This window comes from Henckelia pumila, chromosome 3, assembly GCF_033568475.1.
Source record: "Henckelia pumila isolate YLH828 chromosome 3, ASM3356847v2, whole genome shotgun sequence".
NCBI lineage: Eukaryota > Viridiplantae > Streptophyta > Magnoliopsida > Lamiales > Gesneriaceae > Henckelia > Henckelia pumila.
This window is the reverse complement of record NC_133122.1, coordinates 43,772,663-43,790,764: the sequence shown is the minus strand read 5'-3', so window position 1 is coordinate 43,790,764 and position 18,102 is coordinate 43,772,663. Positions and strand designations below refer to the sequence as shown.

At 32.8% G+C, this 18,102-nt stretch overlaps 1 long non-coding RNA gene and 1 pseudogene across 1 annotated transcript; one reads left to right on the top strand and one right to left on the bottom strand.

The window, feature by feature from the left end:
• Positions 1-48: 48 nt before the first annotated feature.
• LOC140888594 (protein SEMI-ROLLED LEAF 2-like) lies at positions 49-10,498 on the bottom strand (annotated as a pseudogene).
• Positions 10,499-11,961: 1,463 nt separating this feature from the next.
• LOC140886671 (uncharacterized) lies at positions 11,962-12,679 on the top strand. Its single transcript, XR_012151625.1, has 3 exons — positions 11,962-12,094; positions 12,232-12,457; positions 12,564-12,679. It is a non-coding gene; the product is annotated as an uncharacterized lncRNA (long non-coding RNA).
• The last annotated feature ends 5,423 nt before the right edge of the window (positions 12,680-18,102 follow it).

Here is an 18,102-nt window from a genome sequence, read left to right as displayed (position 1 = left end):
GAGCAAGAAATTCCCCCAGAAAATGTTCAATCAATCAACAATCAGCAATCAGACAACTGGTTATATCTTTAGAGAATGTACCGATGAGTTTACTCCAAAGAATCAGACAAGAAGTATGATGAATGAACACAGAAAATCATACATCATTCTCAAACAGTAATATCAGGCAGAAGCAGTAACTGTTAGAAATACAGAAATAGGTCTTGTGCAGAAACTAAACTTGAGACAATTGACACCACCTAAAGTTTCCCTACTCGCTGGACTAACGATTTACATTCCCACTCGAGCCACGTGGTTGCGTGTTCCCACGTGTTCTTAGCCACGAGCAGCTTTGAGGAAATTGTCGAATGGGCTGGCAGGAGGTAACTTGAGAGCCAACCATGGGTTCATCGGTTGGGTAGCACCTTGATGGTGTTCATAGCTCGATATCTGCACGAAAATGTGATCGGGGATCAAAATATAGCTGAGCAAAATTTTACTTTCAAGTAATGTGACGATGGGGAGAGAATTTTAGTCCTATGTATGTAGGTATCAAATCCAATCTTGATGGTGTTTCCCAAGTAATCCCAACCGCCGATATTTTGTTATGTCGTTTATAAACGAGTCAAACTCAAACATTCAAAAATTTTAATCGGCTCGACTTGGCTCAATAACATATCTAATTATAATATGAAAATTGGCATTCACAGACGTAAATGGCAGGAGCGGTGGCAGGGCGGTCAGTGACAGCCTACCGCCTCGGCCGCCTAGCAGTTGAATTTTTTTAACAATTTTTTATAGATAAATATATATAATCATGCAATATAATTATAAATAGTCATAATTTTTATGTAATATATGTAATTAGATAATGTTTACGCATAAAGAAGTTTAATACAATATAATACAAAGTACAAATAAATATATAAATGCAAACTGACAAGATAATTAAGGTGGTGGCTGATGACGGTTCGAGGCGCCGGGCGGTTTTGAGGTAGGTGGTGAACGATGGTGGAGAACACTTGAAACCAAAAGTAAATGAGATGTTTTTATTATATCTAGGGTTTTTTAAATTGATTGACTTTAACTGGTTTTAAAATTAATTGACTTTGATAGTTGACCTGGATTTTAAAATCATTCACCGCCTCGACCGCGCTGCTTGCCCGCCGGATGGCCTCGGACCGCCTACAGAGACCTCCTTAGACAAAGGCGGGGCGGTCGAGGGCCGCCTACCACCTTGGCGGCCGCCTCTACTGAAAGTCGTACATAAAATTTCGACATTCTGAAAGCTGCCATGAACCACCAAAAAGCAACAAAGAGCCCGAATGGAGTCCAATGATAATCAATGCAAATGAGTGCAGCATTTTTAAAATATTAGGGGCGATAATTATAAGGTCACCTTGTCAACTGCTGACAATCCATTTGCCGGAAAAGATGGAAGCAATGTATCACTGGCTTTGGCGTACAGATTATTCATGGATCAACCAATTAGAAAGCTTTTTCCGTGTGTCGGTACCAAAGGCTTCACATTGATTGGTCATAGCGCTGTATGGAAGTGGCGAGGTGGAGACAGATGCTCCGGCTACTTGACCAGCAACCTCGAGTTGCCTGAAACCAAGCGCTCGTGAAATACAAGCATGCAATGAGCACAAAATAAATTTTTCATTGAGACGAAATACAGTTGTTCTAACGAGGCATTGGTTGTCTAAAACAGAGAATTTTAAGTAAAATATTCTTCTGTGAAAAATCACCACCAGACGAGTTAAAGCAGGTCAACCTGTATACACAAATCTGAACAAGAGAGGGGATCGAGCCTTACCTCTGAAATGGTACAGATCAAATCATACAAAGGAAAAAACTAATGAGATGGACTCTGATCCAAAAACAGAAGATGACCAAGGGGGATAAAGGACATTGATTCAAGAGCTCTAAGACCCCTGAAACTATAAAAGCCCAATTCCCATGATTCAGTCTCCCAATTGAATCGAAATATTCGCTCAAGGATCCACCTACAACTAGAGTGGTATTCTACTAATAACATGATTTTTGCATAAATTTTAGCAATAATAGTTTTGAATAATCATCCGTTATAACTTGTAAAATAGGTTGGAAAAACGGTCAACGTTCAATGAGATTCAACTAAAAAACCAGGTCTTGAAGATAATCTAAAAAAAGATTTACATCTTGCCAGAGTTAGATCAACAGGGGAGCTTCGAGTTTGCGAGAAACAAGAAAACAAGTTATCATCATCTTGTCCATTTGTGGGGTTTTTTCGAGTAAGCATTCATCACATTATTACAGATTAATAGGTAATTACCGATTCAAGTAATTTTCCAATGCTGACAATATGAGACATCGACGGAGATGCAGATGGTGGTGCCTTGGGGACGAAGCGAGATATATCAGCAACTGATGATATGCTAACAGTGTCATCATCAACCAAGGAATTTGCAGAAAATTCCTGCCAGAGGAAAATATAAGCCAAAGCTCGTGCTTAGTCATAGGAACATAGACTTGAAAAGTCATGAACCAAACAGTTATCCAGCGGAAACTTGGAAGATAGTTTACCCCGTCAAAGGATGGTGATCCCTTGGAGTGTGCAGCTGTTTGGATGTAATCTATGTCGAGTATTGATTTGTGGCCAAACATAAAAGCTTCTTCAGGTACAAATTCTTCAGATAGTTGATTGGCTATATCCTCGGCCCCAAACTTGTCGAAATAAAACACTTGAGTCTTTGCATTTTAAACACTTCATACTGTTGCTGGGAATTTGCATAAGAAAGTTTATTCCACATAATTGAAAGAAACTACCTTTGTAATGCTCGATAAACTTTCGAATAACATGCCATAAACAAGTTTGTCGGATTCGTAGGCTTTGTCCCGCAGTTTAGTGAGAACAGTTGAAGCTTCGTCATTGTCTGAAGCAGAACCATAATCTTTCACTTCAACTTGCGGCTTTAGATAAACTTGATAGTCATCACTGATGCCAATAAACGGATCAACCTAAAATGTAGGACATTAGAATAAGTTTCCAAAAATAAACAAAACGGAGTAATAAAGGGGAAAAGATTAGGTGAATCAATAAATATCAGTTAAATAGCAAGTTGATGTAATGCAAAGCAATATCTGATTGTAAGTTATTCATACTTGGATCAACAGAGTGAAAGTATATAACTACATGTTTCCACTAATACCCTAGAAACTACTGAAAGAATTCTACATCACCACATCAATCCAAATAAACATACTCTTTACTGTGATATGGCCATGACATAGATGGTGACTTTGCAAATAAAATGGCTATCATGTATATTTCATTTAAATATAGAAAAGGCAAGATGATTAATTTGTGCATGGAGAACGAAGCAAAAGCATAAATCATTAATACTTACATCATTCTCAAGTAACATGTTAAATAAATCGTGTGAGTCAGCAACGTGATACAACTTTGCAGCAAACATCAACATTGCAGTTGACAATACAAGAAGCAATCGCTGGTATGCAGGAGATAAAGAACCTACGAAGAGAAAAAAAATCAATTATAAATTACTTCTTTTGAACTTAAAAACTCAATAATTAAGCAAGCTACGTACCATTATTGGAGTCCAAGGACAACTTTCGGAGAGACATGGGAAGCTGAAAGAATCGGAGTACTGACGTATTGTTGGGGTTCTGAAAATTAGAATCGCGAGAGGCCGTCACAGATTAAACACATCAAGTAAAATTATGAAATCTCCAAAGAGATAATCAAGATAATTGTATGATTCGAGGATACAAAATAGATGTGCATAGGCCCCAAGACAATGTAAATATATTAAGCAACTTTTTTTTATCTGACATTATTGTTACATATTTATTTTCTTTATTCATATGTTGCACTTTCATATGTTCCTTGTGTGTGTGTGTGTGTGTGTGTGTTGTCAAGTACTAAACACCAGAAAATGGAAATGTAGTTGGTTGAATTTTAACCTTGAGATATGAAGAAACGAGTATTAAATAAAAGGAATGAGCTATGGCTTCAACATTTGCCGGTAGATTATTCGGAAGATTAAGCTGTATCCATAAAGCAGATAGCAATTGTGCTATTTGATCCTCGTTGCAGTGCAAAAAAGATTGTTCCTGCATAATTCAAAAACCTGTCATGTAGCTGATGGTAAACACTCCCCAGAACTAAAATTTTTTGACACATACAGGACGGGAAAAGTTCATTACTTCATTTATTCGAGTAAACTATGATTATTTAAAGTTAGGTCAAAAGGTTGGATTAAAAGAGAGTGGTAAAAATACTTGGCCATCAAATATTTTACTCTCAATTTTAATGAACTTTGGTAAAAAATAAACTTCAAATTTCATGTCCGCAAGTGTAACATAATAATTTTCACTAATTATGAATTTGATCAGAGAAATAAAATTCTTACAGTCTCAGGCAAGCTCGCTGGTCTATTGGCCCGGTCAAAAAGGCTGCTGAAAATATGAATATTGGGAGAATTCTTGTGGGACCACCCATGCTTCCACTCCTCATCAACTTCATCCAAATGCTTAAAATCATCCTTTTCACTTCCTTGATTCACTTTAGTACCGTACTTTTCTCCACGGAGCCTCTTCAGAAGGGTAGTAATTGAGGCAAATGTTGATGCATTTTTGGACTGCCATCTCCTAGGATGATTAAAAATACCATTTCTTGCATGGGTAAAACTCGGAGTGAGAAGAATACAAAATATTTGATGCCCTCCGACACGTATTTCCACATCCGAATGCAACATGACTTTCAAAAGTTGAACAAGAAGTGCCTCTGGGAATGCCTGAAAATAGGACCGAGTAATGATAAGCTTTGGAGCATTACAAATAAAGTAGAACGGAGGTGTCATTTAATAAATATCTTGAAACTGTCAGATCTGTGAAACATATTCATGAGGTTGTTATGTGAAGTTTCTACCTTCTGTGAGTGAATAGGTATAGATGCTAAGGAAATCACATGAGCAAGGATTATCATTGATGAAAGAGCAGCATGTGCAACAGCTTTTACTGGTGGAAGCTTCTCCAGTGTGATTGTCATGACATCGAACAAAGGCCGCACATCAACGACCTAAAAAATCACCATCAATGATCAGGCAAATCAAAGAGAGCGAAGAGTAACAAAATAATTCTTATTTTCTGCTCAATGTAATTACCCCTCTCACGATTTCCCACAAGCAATTTTCTGTGGAAGTCTGAAGCGCAGTATTCAAGTTCAGCTCTTGCTCTCCAACTGATTCAGCTGTTGCTTGACAGCTTTTGCGCAGGTGTCGGCAGAGGTCACTAACAAACCCCATATCAGAAATAAAATATTCTGATCTTATTTGACGAGCCAAACAGTGGCAGTCATGATAACGTGGCACTTGGTATGGGGATCATGTGCTATGTTCTTATGGTCTAAATGTCGAACCACACCAGCTAAAATAGATTGTTGATTCCCTATTAAAAAAAACATGAAACTAAACTTCGTGAATGATCTTAAATATATAATTCATCAGCTTTGCTTTAAGCGCCAACTATATAATAGTCATTCAAACACAGACATGCAGGTTGAATTAAGGTCAATTTAGATGCTATATGTTAATTATGCAAGGTAGTCCATACACTTTTTTTCCTTGTTGCCTTCCCAACATAACAAAAAATCATGACAGTATCGATCATATTATTTTCCTAAATTACATTAAAAGTAGTCAAGCCTCATATCTTTTCACGTCATCTCCCCCACCAGAACCGGAATTTCTTTTCTTTTCTTTTTTTTACAGAAAACAAAGATATTCATTAAGATATAAAAGGTAATAATTACAAGAAGTGGACTAGAGGTCCACGCATAAAGAGATAAAAACCGGAGTCGACTGGAAATGGATTACATTAATTTAGCAAGTTACAATAAAAGCCAGAGCCCAGAAGTATATTTTTTAAGTAAAAGCCAAACCAAGACAAATAAAGTTTCCATGAGTTTGGTGAAACCAAGTCTACTCAGAAATTTTGCATCAACAGTTACATCTTAAAATTTCTGAAAACCATCAGATAAATAATCATCGGAAGCTGTAAACTAAAGTTACTAAACTAAAACCAAAATTTTCAACAAGTTATAGTCAATGATAAATATAGAGCAGGAGTCGCAAGAACATCAACTATAAAACCATTCGACCAATCGAGAAAAGAAACAAAAAATCAGGACAAAAGAAAAGAACATGGAAATGGGAAGAGAAGAGGGAAAAGACAAAAATCACCTGGACTTTCCACGAAGTAAGACATATCGGAAAGAACATTGAGTGCCAAACCATTATTCGGTCCCCAGTGCCTCCCATTGTCAAAATAAATTAACATTGGATCCAATACTAGCCGCATTGTCGTACTCTCCTTGGCCAGTTCAACCAACCTCTGAATGCATATTTGTGCCCATATTTTTGGCATCTCAACCTCATCTCTAAAGTCAATGAAGATCCAAGAATAAAAGAACATGTGAGCGGAGAACTAATACCAACCAATTTTGTCATTTATAAAAAGAGAGAGCCCTAAACCTTGTTAGCAGAGAAGGATCTTTCTTCTCTGGTCGTGCTCTTATGATTGTGTGACTAGGACTCAAGTCGCCACCAACTCCAGGAGCAACTCTTCCCTCACATCTTGACACCTCATCCACCCAATAATGATGTGCATTCCTTCCCTCATCATCTTCCTCATTTTGTTCCATCTCAAAGTTATCAAGAATAACGTGCACAATCTACAGTAGATCATCGTAACACGTAAAAAGATATTAAGATCTGAAATACTTTCACGCAAGGGCATATTAACATGTTCTAAAATCAAACAGACGAATAGACATGTTTTTCCTAACTTATGCAGAATTGGACAAGCCAAGAGAAAAATAAACCATGATGAAAGAAAATGGACAAAGCATGAGAGCTGAGAAAGGAGGGTATAAGTCCTTGCATTTATACGAGAAAACTTACGACTTCATGGACAAAACAAAGGTCAGTTAGAAGATATGAGAATGATTAAAAAATCATGTATCCCCGTCTCCCGAACAAGTAACTACAACCAACTTTAAAGCAATAAATACGGTAAGATCAACAGATCAGAAAACTAACCTTGTCGAGATTAACAAATATCTGAGAGAACTCTGCCATGAACCAGACCTGCAGATAGAAGAAGCAAGGCAGACTATCATGGTATGAATTGTCGTAGTGAATCATGAAAACTTGTGAAACACGATATCAACCAAACTAATTATGATCTGCAAAGAGCCAACAAAAGCTCAAAAGATTGGAATCTCAATGATAGATGTAAGTAATATGGTGAAAACTTGCTTTCATATTACCATGGCAGAAAGGCACTGCAAGCTCGCTGCCCTCAACTTGTGCTTTTGATGCACATCATCACTCTTATGAGCCAGCAAGCATACTTTTTCCACCAAATTTTCAATATTACGAGAGTAAGTTCCATCTACCTGTTGGGGTAATATATAAATAAGGCATGGAAAGTAAATCTTCATAATGTAATTGCGTCACAATAACTCAATGCCTTGAATAAGATCTCTCATAGGCAAAAGTCATCTTTTAACAGAGGTAAAAATATATATATATAATTGAAGTTCATAAATCACCTGACGGTATATAAAAGTAGGCAATGTTTGGCATCCAATTATTAGGACATCGTCTTGTTTAGCATCATCCAGCAGTTCATTTATAACATTCAACAAATTAACAGCAAAATATGCTCTGAAACATAAAGAGGTGAATCCATGAATAAGAGAAAATAAACTAATTACCAATGAAAAGTAATAGAATGAGAGAAATACTTACACTTGCTCGGTACAAACTTGAAGTAATTTGTTGTATGTTTCCGCAACGACACTGACAAAAATAAGGTGACCATTTCGCAGTTCTTTATAACACCTTTCTTCGAGATATTTAGCAATCTAAAGAATAGAAACTGTCAAGAAAAATAGGATAGTTCCTCCCAAGAAAGATGGCATCATCAGCCAATAACACGAGAGCTCATAATTCACCTTTGGAATTCGGAATGGATTTTTGACAGCATATTCACATAACTTTGCAATTTTCCGGTCATTTGGATGGCCAGCCTACACAAACAAAAATGTAAACCAAAGTCGCATCTATTTATTTTCTTGGTATGAGTTTTTTTCATTTCAAAATGCATCATTTTTAAACTGGTTTGGCCTCACATATTTTTGTGATATCCAACATAAAAAATAAAAAAAAAAATCTTAGAAACAATAATTACTCAATAATTATTTTTTCTACGCTTTCCCAAATCAGCAGCACTTGGAATTTATAACATCAACCTTCAAATCACATCGTCCAACCAAAATCTATACCCAAATTCATATCAGAATTCTCGAATATTTTGCAGTAAAGAAAAACCTACGAAGGTCACCTTATTGCTGTCTATTGTCTTTAAGTTAAATTCCCGGGGATGGATTAGAGAGCCGTGGTGGAATGCAGAATGCAGAAGGCTTCAAACTTAAAAGGAATTTCACATTAAACCCAAATTCTTAGGCAAATATTTTTACATAGTCAGTTTTCTTAAGTCAATACCAATTAATAACAAGAAAGCCCAACGAGTCCATTAGACCATTACAGTGGCTTCAAGGTAAATTCAACCATGCAGTAGCAATCCCAAGACCACATTTTGATGAACATCCAACTATTTCGGTTTCTCAAGTTTATGATAGACTGATACAAGGGGAACTAAGGGAATGTAAGTGTCATAGTTTCACTGACAGCCCAAACACTTATCAATAACTGAATGGCACAGGACAACCAAGAAAACCTTAAAGAGTTTTCCCTCTTTCCCGGCGTAATTCTAGCCTAAACCAGAAAACTGAGATTCTTAAACAACATTTGGATTCTTCGTGAATGCAGAGAGATTTTCATAAGAGAATTAAGCATAGAGTAAGAAATATGGCAAGAAATGAAAATTGAAGTGCATAAGAAAATGAACTATCTCTGTAATATGAAGATATACAGTTCCTAAGTCACTAAACCCTTCACTGAAACATGCGACAGTACAATAAGTTTCTGCAACAGTTCTGCATTCTAATCTTCTATTGTAGCCAATATTAATTTGTTTTAGATCAGTGCCATACAAGCCCGTGTTCAACTGATGGCTTGCATACCCTTTAAATCTTGAATTTAAGGACTAGCACAATGTTATAATTTTCGGAATTGTTTCACTTCATTTTTATCCCAGAAAGACAGGTGTTCTAGTTTATATGTCTGAAATTTATTGAAATAACTAAAGATCTTTGGCACACTTTCTAATTTAAGGTCATTACATAGCATTTGAAAATTTGAGAACCCAGTCAATAAGCAGAAGTTCCTGATGAGGGTGCCTTAGGCATTTAAAAATAATTTAGTCACACAAAATTTCCAACCCAGTCTTAAACGAACTTAACCAGTTCTTCATCATCATCCAATGCCAACATCAAGAACCAACTTAGCACATACATAAGAGCTATATATAATGAGAAATTGAACAACCACGACTCTGTACTCAAGTGCTGTGAGCCATTGGATTTGCCATTGTCGACGGCACCAACATGGTCTAATGGTCATATTTTCATAGCATCACATGATCCAATAACGTTTCCACCATCAACTCCGACGTATGATGGTGAGACGAAATGTCCGACTAAAAAATACCAAGTAAACAGAACAAGAAAAACAACAAATATGCATTGCTACATCATTGATTGTTCACGTACAATAATATAAAATATCCCAAAAACACCAAATGCTGGAATCTGGATTTGTTAAACAATACTCACAGGTGATTTAGGAAATATCTCAGCAAGCAATTTCTTGTACCGCTTAACAGGCTGCCGAGACCTTGACCTTAGAGCAGGGCAGCACACACACATGCTCTCACAGGCCGGGAATAACTTGCGGGAAATAACACCCATTTTCCTACAATTTTGAAAATGTGCCGAGAATGAAGATTACAGATCTATATCACATGCTTTGAACACCAAATACCCATCATACACCTCCTACTTTCTCATACAATACAGATTGATCAAATTCAACGCCACAATGTGACTAACACAGAGACTAGGAACTTAAATATTGAACACTGAACAACACCTCTTGTTTAAAATGAAACAGGAGGACACCAGAAAACAAAAAAGGAGTAAAATTTGGACTAGCCCGGAAAGGGAAATCACCTAAAATACAACAACAGAGTTCAAAAAATCAAGAAAGATTCAGACAAATCACACACCTGCAACAGCAAAGAGATAGCCCCGCAAGAGAATTTATTTAAACTTTCACAGGAATTTCAAGAAAACACTGGGCTTCATAGGCACAAAACGAGCTTACTCAATGAGACTCGGAACTCGAAATTGAACCAAGAACGAGGGAGATGGGAGATGCAAAAGGGAAAATAAAGTAAAAGGAAAGATCACGTGATCTTCAGAGCTTTGCAGTGTGTGTAAATGGGGAGTCTTGCTTTTGTCAAACTGTCAGAAAAACTTGGAAATCTAACCATTGACCCAACGTTTCACCAATTCTTTTACTTTTCAAACAAACAAATTAATTAAAAACAAACAAATTAATTAATTATTATATAATAAGAACAAAAAATTTAGAAAATAAATAAATATTATAAATTCCTCTTTGTCTTCCTCGAACGTTTCATTACATGGCATTATGACGGCAAGGACACGCAGAGTGTTTGTAACTTTTGTAAATTTAAAAACAATTATTTTTCATTTTATTAATGTTTCAATCTTTAAAAAAAATATGATATTCGCTTAATTTTATATTATATATATATATCAAATTTTGAGCTACATATGTTATTTTTTTATTTAAAAAATTATCACAAATCTGTATATTTAGATTTTGTATAAAAAAATAATATTTTTATCATGAATTAAATCGAATAAACCAATTCCATGAAAGTCCAAAAGTTCTAAGGATGGATTTATATTCACATAATCACATGTGCCATGAAAAGCTAAATTTGTAGGTGGTGAGAGAATTAATATAATAAGATGTGATTAAAAGTCAAATTAAATATTTTTGCAATCTACTAGAGTATAAAATTTGGTGATTTACCTTGAAAATTGTTCGAATTACTTAAGCAAAGGCTATTTTAATTCATTATTAATTATTGCCATTTCAAAATTATACATTTATTTTCACATAAGCGCAAAATATTTTTAAAAAATTGAAAATAATATCACAATTTTTACTCATTGAACTTATCCAATGCACACTAAAAATTAACTGTTTATGATTATCACGTAATAAAAAATATAATAAAAGAAAAAATTGACTAGTTGAAAACATGTTCAGCCAATTACTTCAACTCTATAAATTATGATATTTTTCTATTTAAAAGGAAACATTTTTTATTTTAGAAAAATATCGTTTTGTAATTTGTTATCAAATAACACATTTAATCGTGTTTAAATAAATATATCAACGATATAAGCACTCGATATAGGGGGAAAAACACCAGTATTAATCAATAGTGACCATCTTAAAGTTCATACCATTTATTGATTTATTTGTATACCATTAATAAATTCCAAATTCTCGTCATGAAAGAATTAACCAATAAAATCATGGAATAAATATTTTTGCAATCTTGGCATGCTAATATTCCTCACATAATCCTGATAATTAACAAATTATTATTTTATATTCCATGTAATCCAACTTTTGAATCGACATCAATTTCGTGAGTCGAACATAAATTTCAAGATTGATCCTTGAAAATTGTTAGAATTAGTCAAAGCTACTTTAATATATATAGCCATCTCAAAATTAAAATGATTTTGAATCATATATATGTAGAAATCTTTTTCGAATCCATGATATTAATAAAATGTTGACATGATACGTCTAGCCGATTCTACATATTTAAACTCCACAAATTTCGATCTTTTTATATATCTAAAAAGAAGCAAAAATATTTTCAAAAAAAAAAAAAAGGATTTTTGTTCTCGAAAATTAACCCTAAATTAGTAGCCATGGCCAAGAATATGCTACTTTTGTTTCTTGCAAGTTGTCTCGTCGGAGTTGCACTCTCTTCTCTTCCTCAAAACAACAAATTCAATACCAACCAAGTGAGTCCACTTCCTACATTTCTAAAGTTACGAAAAGATACATTTTCATCCAAAAATTTATATGAAATTTATACGCGCACGTGCTTATATTCAACTTAAACATCATATTAGTCACACCTAGCGAAATTTGAATGCAGGCCGGGAAGGATTGGTGCGATGCACAAGTAGGTACTCCAGACGATAAGTTACAAGGGTTCATAGACTATGCTTGCGAGGTTAACGATTGCAGTGCAATCCAACCAGGTGCACCGTGTTTCGAACCCAACAATCTGGTTATGCATGCGTCCTATGCTCTCAACCAAGACTATCGTCGCACCCGCTTTTGCAACAACGAGATTGGCACTTTAACTACCAACAATCCATGTAATCTCTTCTTCCCCAACTCTCAATAGTCGTCTGTTTGAATATATTTCATTGATCATCTAATTAATTCAACATCTTACTTTTATGTGTGTTTATATATGTCCAGCTCATGATGCTTGCCAATATCCATAAGTGCAACGGGATCCATCGAGTTGACACAAATGCTAATGTATTCTATTAAATAAGTTGCTTTGTGTTATTATAAACATAATTTATATTTCTAATTCAAATAGTCTCGTGTTTATTTTCACGTATGCATACAGAATGTTATATATAATTCAAGAGGAATTCGGGTTATGCCCTCTTAAATAGAAATTTATCGACTGTTAAAAGGGAAAATGATTGTGGAAGAAAGGGGAAATAAAAAGTGCGAAAAATATTATCAAAGAATGATCGAAAGAAGACCGATTTGTTGATTTTCTGATTTTAAATACGTTTTTTTAGAAATTTTTCTTGCATTAATTAATTTATTTTGTCAGGCAAAAATAAAAATAAAAACGAACAAATAATTAGGAGAAAAACGAAGATGAATATTATGGGGATTCAAATATTATATATTATAGGAGAAATTGCATATATCACCCTTGTGAAATCTCGGGTTTGCTGATAACCCCCTATGAAATTTTTTTAAGCTAATAACCCCCTATGATTTTAGATTTATAGCATGCACACCCCTTTTGATTAAAAAAGACGAAAATACCCTTAACTTTTATGAACTCTTTAATTTATCATTTATTTTATATAGGAGTATTTTCGTCATTTTTTAGCTGAAAATGGTGTGTATGCTACAAATCTAGAATCACATGGGGTTATTAGCTTAAAAAATTTTCATAGGGGGTTATCAGCAAACCCGAGATTTCACAAGGGTGATATATGCAATTTCCCCTATATTATATATATGATCCAAATATTATATAAGATATATACGAATAAATATCTTCAAATCAGAACTCAAATAAAGCAACAATTGAATATAGTCATTCAAAAATAAATCAAAACAAGTACAGCCTTTGAAGCCTTTCCTTCTCAGGCTGCATGAATTTATTGTACGTTCTTACCATTTGCCGAGAGCAGAGATGGAGCCAGAAAATTTCAGGCGAAATTTCATTATTGTTATTTTTCAAAACTCTATTAAAATAAATAAAAAATAATAGTGAAATAACTTTTATCGAAAATTATTTTTAAATATTAATATTTCTTAACGAAAAAAAAGTAACTAGTAAAAGCTCGGAGGAATTGAGATTTGAGGGGGACGGTTGCATCTACTGCCCCCTTTGGCTTCGTCTCTGGTTGGATTGAGAATTTTGATACCAGCGAGTTTATTTTTCTCAAAAAAAATAAGATTGATCAATGATCAGTAACGTTAAGCCAAGAAGATAGAAAGAATATTAATAAGCAAAATAATGAAGGAAATTCGAATATCATCACGACATCAAGCATCACCTTAAAAATTATTTAAGTTGCAACTTTTATCAATAATAATTTAGAAGGGTAATAAGATGGTAGCCACTAAAAAATTCTAATGGCAAATGTAAAATAATGACACGATAATCACAAATCGTTAAGCTCTTTGCGATGTGAATTGTGATGAACCTCGATGCCCTATCTCGACAAGGTCGAATCCAATTAATGTCAACAACTCAAACAGGCAAGAAACAAATTAACCCAAGTGAACCCGGGTTTTATCAACTATATACGCTCTTGAGTTGCTATTTGTACTTCACTTTGTGTTTATTCACACTTCACTTCAGTCTTCCTGTGTAAATTTTAGTTACAAATGAAGTGCAGAAAACCAAAACTAAAGCGTAAATATTAATTACCTTCGTTAATTCAAATGTAGTCATAAAATATGTAATTAATCTCGATCAATCGATAAGAACTTATCGAGTGTGTTATGTACATGCATCTTGTACTGGTAGTTGCCATTAATATAATCCATATTCCACAAGTCATATAAAATGATTGAAGCATGCACAACAGTTATCATAATTTATTATTGATTAGGAAGATATCAGAAAGAGTAGTATTCAATGTATTAATAGATTTTATTAAATTCAAAAGGGTTGACATCGAATGGGACCCTATTTCACATAAGTCAGAGGTCCATTGGCTCATGCGGAGGGTAAATCGAGGGATGTGCACGAGCGGCAGAGACCTGAAGGAGGGAGCACATGGCCCAATCCCCTGAGCATACCCCCACAATATTTTAGCAGAGAATATGCTCCACACGAGGATCGAACCCGCAACGCTGGAAAATTTTTTTTTACGTCATCCCAGGCTTTACCAAGTCGCCTATGCCCCTGTGGGCATAGATTTTATTAAATTAATAGCTTCATGTGATTGTAAACATGAGTATACTATCCTATATTTCCAATCAAAATGTCTACGATTTATCCTTGTTTTTTTTAAATGTATGTCAAAAGTAATGCAAATAAAGTAATAATAATAACGATGAAGGTTGAATTCAAAATTGGTAAGAAAAATTCAGTCAAAACTTCGAGAGAGATTTTCGGCCTGATTATCATAGTTTTATATATTAAAAAATTGTCTTTACTCCAAAATCCATTAAAAAAATTTATTGAACATAAAACGAGACATTTCAAAAATGCCTAATAGGATGAGCCAACCAAAAAATTAAAAAAAATGTCTTTCAAAAATTATTGTGTTATCTATATTTCATTTTGTGTGTAAAATTTGCTTACAAAATGAGTCTAACAAAAAAAATAGAGTGTAAATATCAACTTCGATCACTTTCATTCATATGTCATCATACAATATGTAATTGGTATATCGATTGATCTCTAAAAACTGGTAGGTTAGATCCTACCCCCATGGGGTATGTGTCATTCATTGGTTGGTTCAAATTATGTGGGTCCCATTGAATTATATGAGGCCCACATGATTTGAACAAATAAAATACATACTCATGTCCCATGGGGTAATATCCATGGGATAGGTTGAAATTTTTCCTAAAAACTCATCTTACGTGTCATGTGGTACAACTTGCGGTAGTTGCCATTAATATTATCCGATTCATATTCCACAAGTCATATGGTAGATTTCAACCTAGCATATGAGTAATACCTCAATGATAGATCTAATGTCCAATGATTTGCCACGTCAACAATATATAATAAATTCCGCCTATGTGTAAAAATATGAACAGTTGGATGCATGATTTGGGTATTACTCGTATGCTATGATCTCATCTACCCATATGAAATGCTTGAATCATGCGCAACAATTATCAGAATTCATTTTGGAGGAGAAAGATAGTATTCTAGATATTAATGGATTTTTATATTAAACTAATAGATTAATTAATAGCTTTATGTGATTGTAAACATGTGTATATCATATTTCCAATCAAATTGTCTACGATTTATCCTTGTTTTCTTTTTAAACGTATTTCAAAAGTAATGTAAAAAGAGTGATGATAATAACGATGGAAGGTTAAATTCAAAAATGGTAAGAATGCTTTTGTCAAAGACTCAAAACCTCGATAAAGTTTTTCGGCCTGATTATTCATAATTTAAAAAGAGAACAAGGATAAATCGTTATTTCAAAAGTAATGCAAAAAGAGTGATAATAATAACGATGGTTAAATTCAAAATCGATAAGAATAATTTAGTCAAAACTTTGAGAGAGATTTTCGGTCTGATTATTCATAGTTTTATATATATTAGTAAAAGTCACGTCCGATGCACGTGAGAACATCTTTTGTTATCGATAACGTTGTTAAATAAATTAATTGAGATGAGAAGATATTAACACACAATTAATAAATTATTTTCATGGTAATAATATATACTTTTTGAAAAAAAAAATTATTACATTTCTAAATAATGTAATCAATATAATCTTAGACATTGCAACTAATAAAAATATTTGCAACATTCTCAACAATGTAACACTTGAATTTTCAATGTTTGTATTATTTACGGTCATGATTATTTTACATTCACGTTAACAGTTTAGAATAAGACATTATCGATAATTCATGTAAGCTTATAAATATAAGTGTTACGTTTATTGCAGTTTTACATAACACAATATTGATATTGAAACTTATGTAATTATTATTTATTAATCTTAAGAAATTATGACATGATTCGTACCATGAATTCGTTTTATTTTCTATATCATGTATGTATGATTTATTCTTTATTTGTTAATAAATGAGATATGTTAATTAAATTATATTAAATATAATTTTGTAATTTTCTATGTTCTATTTTGATCACTATTGATTTATGAAAAAAAATTGGTATAAATAATCCATTCTAAACCTTAATTTAAATTATTATTTTCTTATTTTATATTTGGGATTTTTTTTTCTTTTTTAACAATTTTTCAAATCATTCTCCATGAAAAAATTATTATTATCATCATCTTTAATAACAATTCTTGTGATATCATGTTCATCAATCATTTGCATTTGTATATCATTATTATTTAATCGACGATCACTTTTTTATGCGAAAAATAGTTACTTGCAAAAAATGTCAATAATTTCATCATTCTCATTTGCATTCTGGTATGTTTTCTTCTTCCATTATTTGTATGGCAGTATCGGTAACGATCAATGTATTTGTTGGACATCCTCTTTTCTTTTTGATATCTCGTTTTTCGAAGCCTACTGATCTCTTTTTGCTTACAATGCTCTCATTGCTGAAATTTTTAATTGAATTTTGAATGTCTTTAATTACAAATGTTAACATTCTGTATTTCATCTCAACCGTTTTGTTGCATATTTTTTTTTATTCATCTGATTGAAAATTTACATCAATGTAATTTTTACAGAATCTTTAATTTAATATGAGACGTGTCATCCATAATTTTTTTAGATTTTTTTATTATTTATTAACTAAATCGTAGTTGAGTTATTAATATATATATATATATATATATATATATATATATATATATATATATATTTACAAACTTCAATAATATTTAAATAATATCAATCTTATAGTTTTGATAAAAACTATTAAAAATATTCATCTCTTGTAAAAATATTTCTTCGTTAATTGTAACACAATCTCATAAAATAATTGTTATAGTTTCTAGATTTTTTGAAAAAGAAAAATAATTAATTTTTTAAATTTCAACTTTTACATAAATGATATTTGTGTGTTGGTTTGTTCTTTATTTATTATTTTGGATTAAAACTATACTCCACATGAATTGATTTATTTCAAAACCGATGTATAATTTAATTTATATATATTTATCACATTTAAAAAATATAATATTTTGTTATATTTATGAACTCATGATATAATTATTTAGTTTAATAGGTCCTTACATAAATTAAAATACATAAAAAATTTTGTTGAAAAAATATGTCATTTCATCTACAAACAAATAAAAACTTAAGTATTTTGGTATTTCGATCTTTTAAGAAACTGGATAAGAATTTAATTTAATTAATTTTTTTTGAAAAAAAAATAAATTCAATTTATCTACAAAAAAATAAAAACTAAAGTATTATGTTATTTTAATCTTTTTGGAAACCAGAACATTATCTAATATGCACAAATTGTCAATTTTAGCATTATCATAATAATTGATTTTACAAAAGTATCCTCTTAAAATTTATCAAGCGTGTATTAACCAAGGACAAAGTTAAAAATACACAA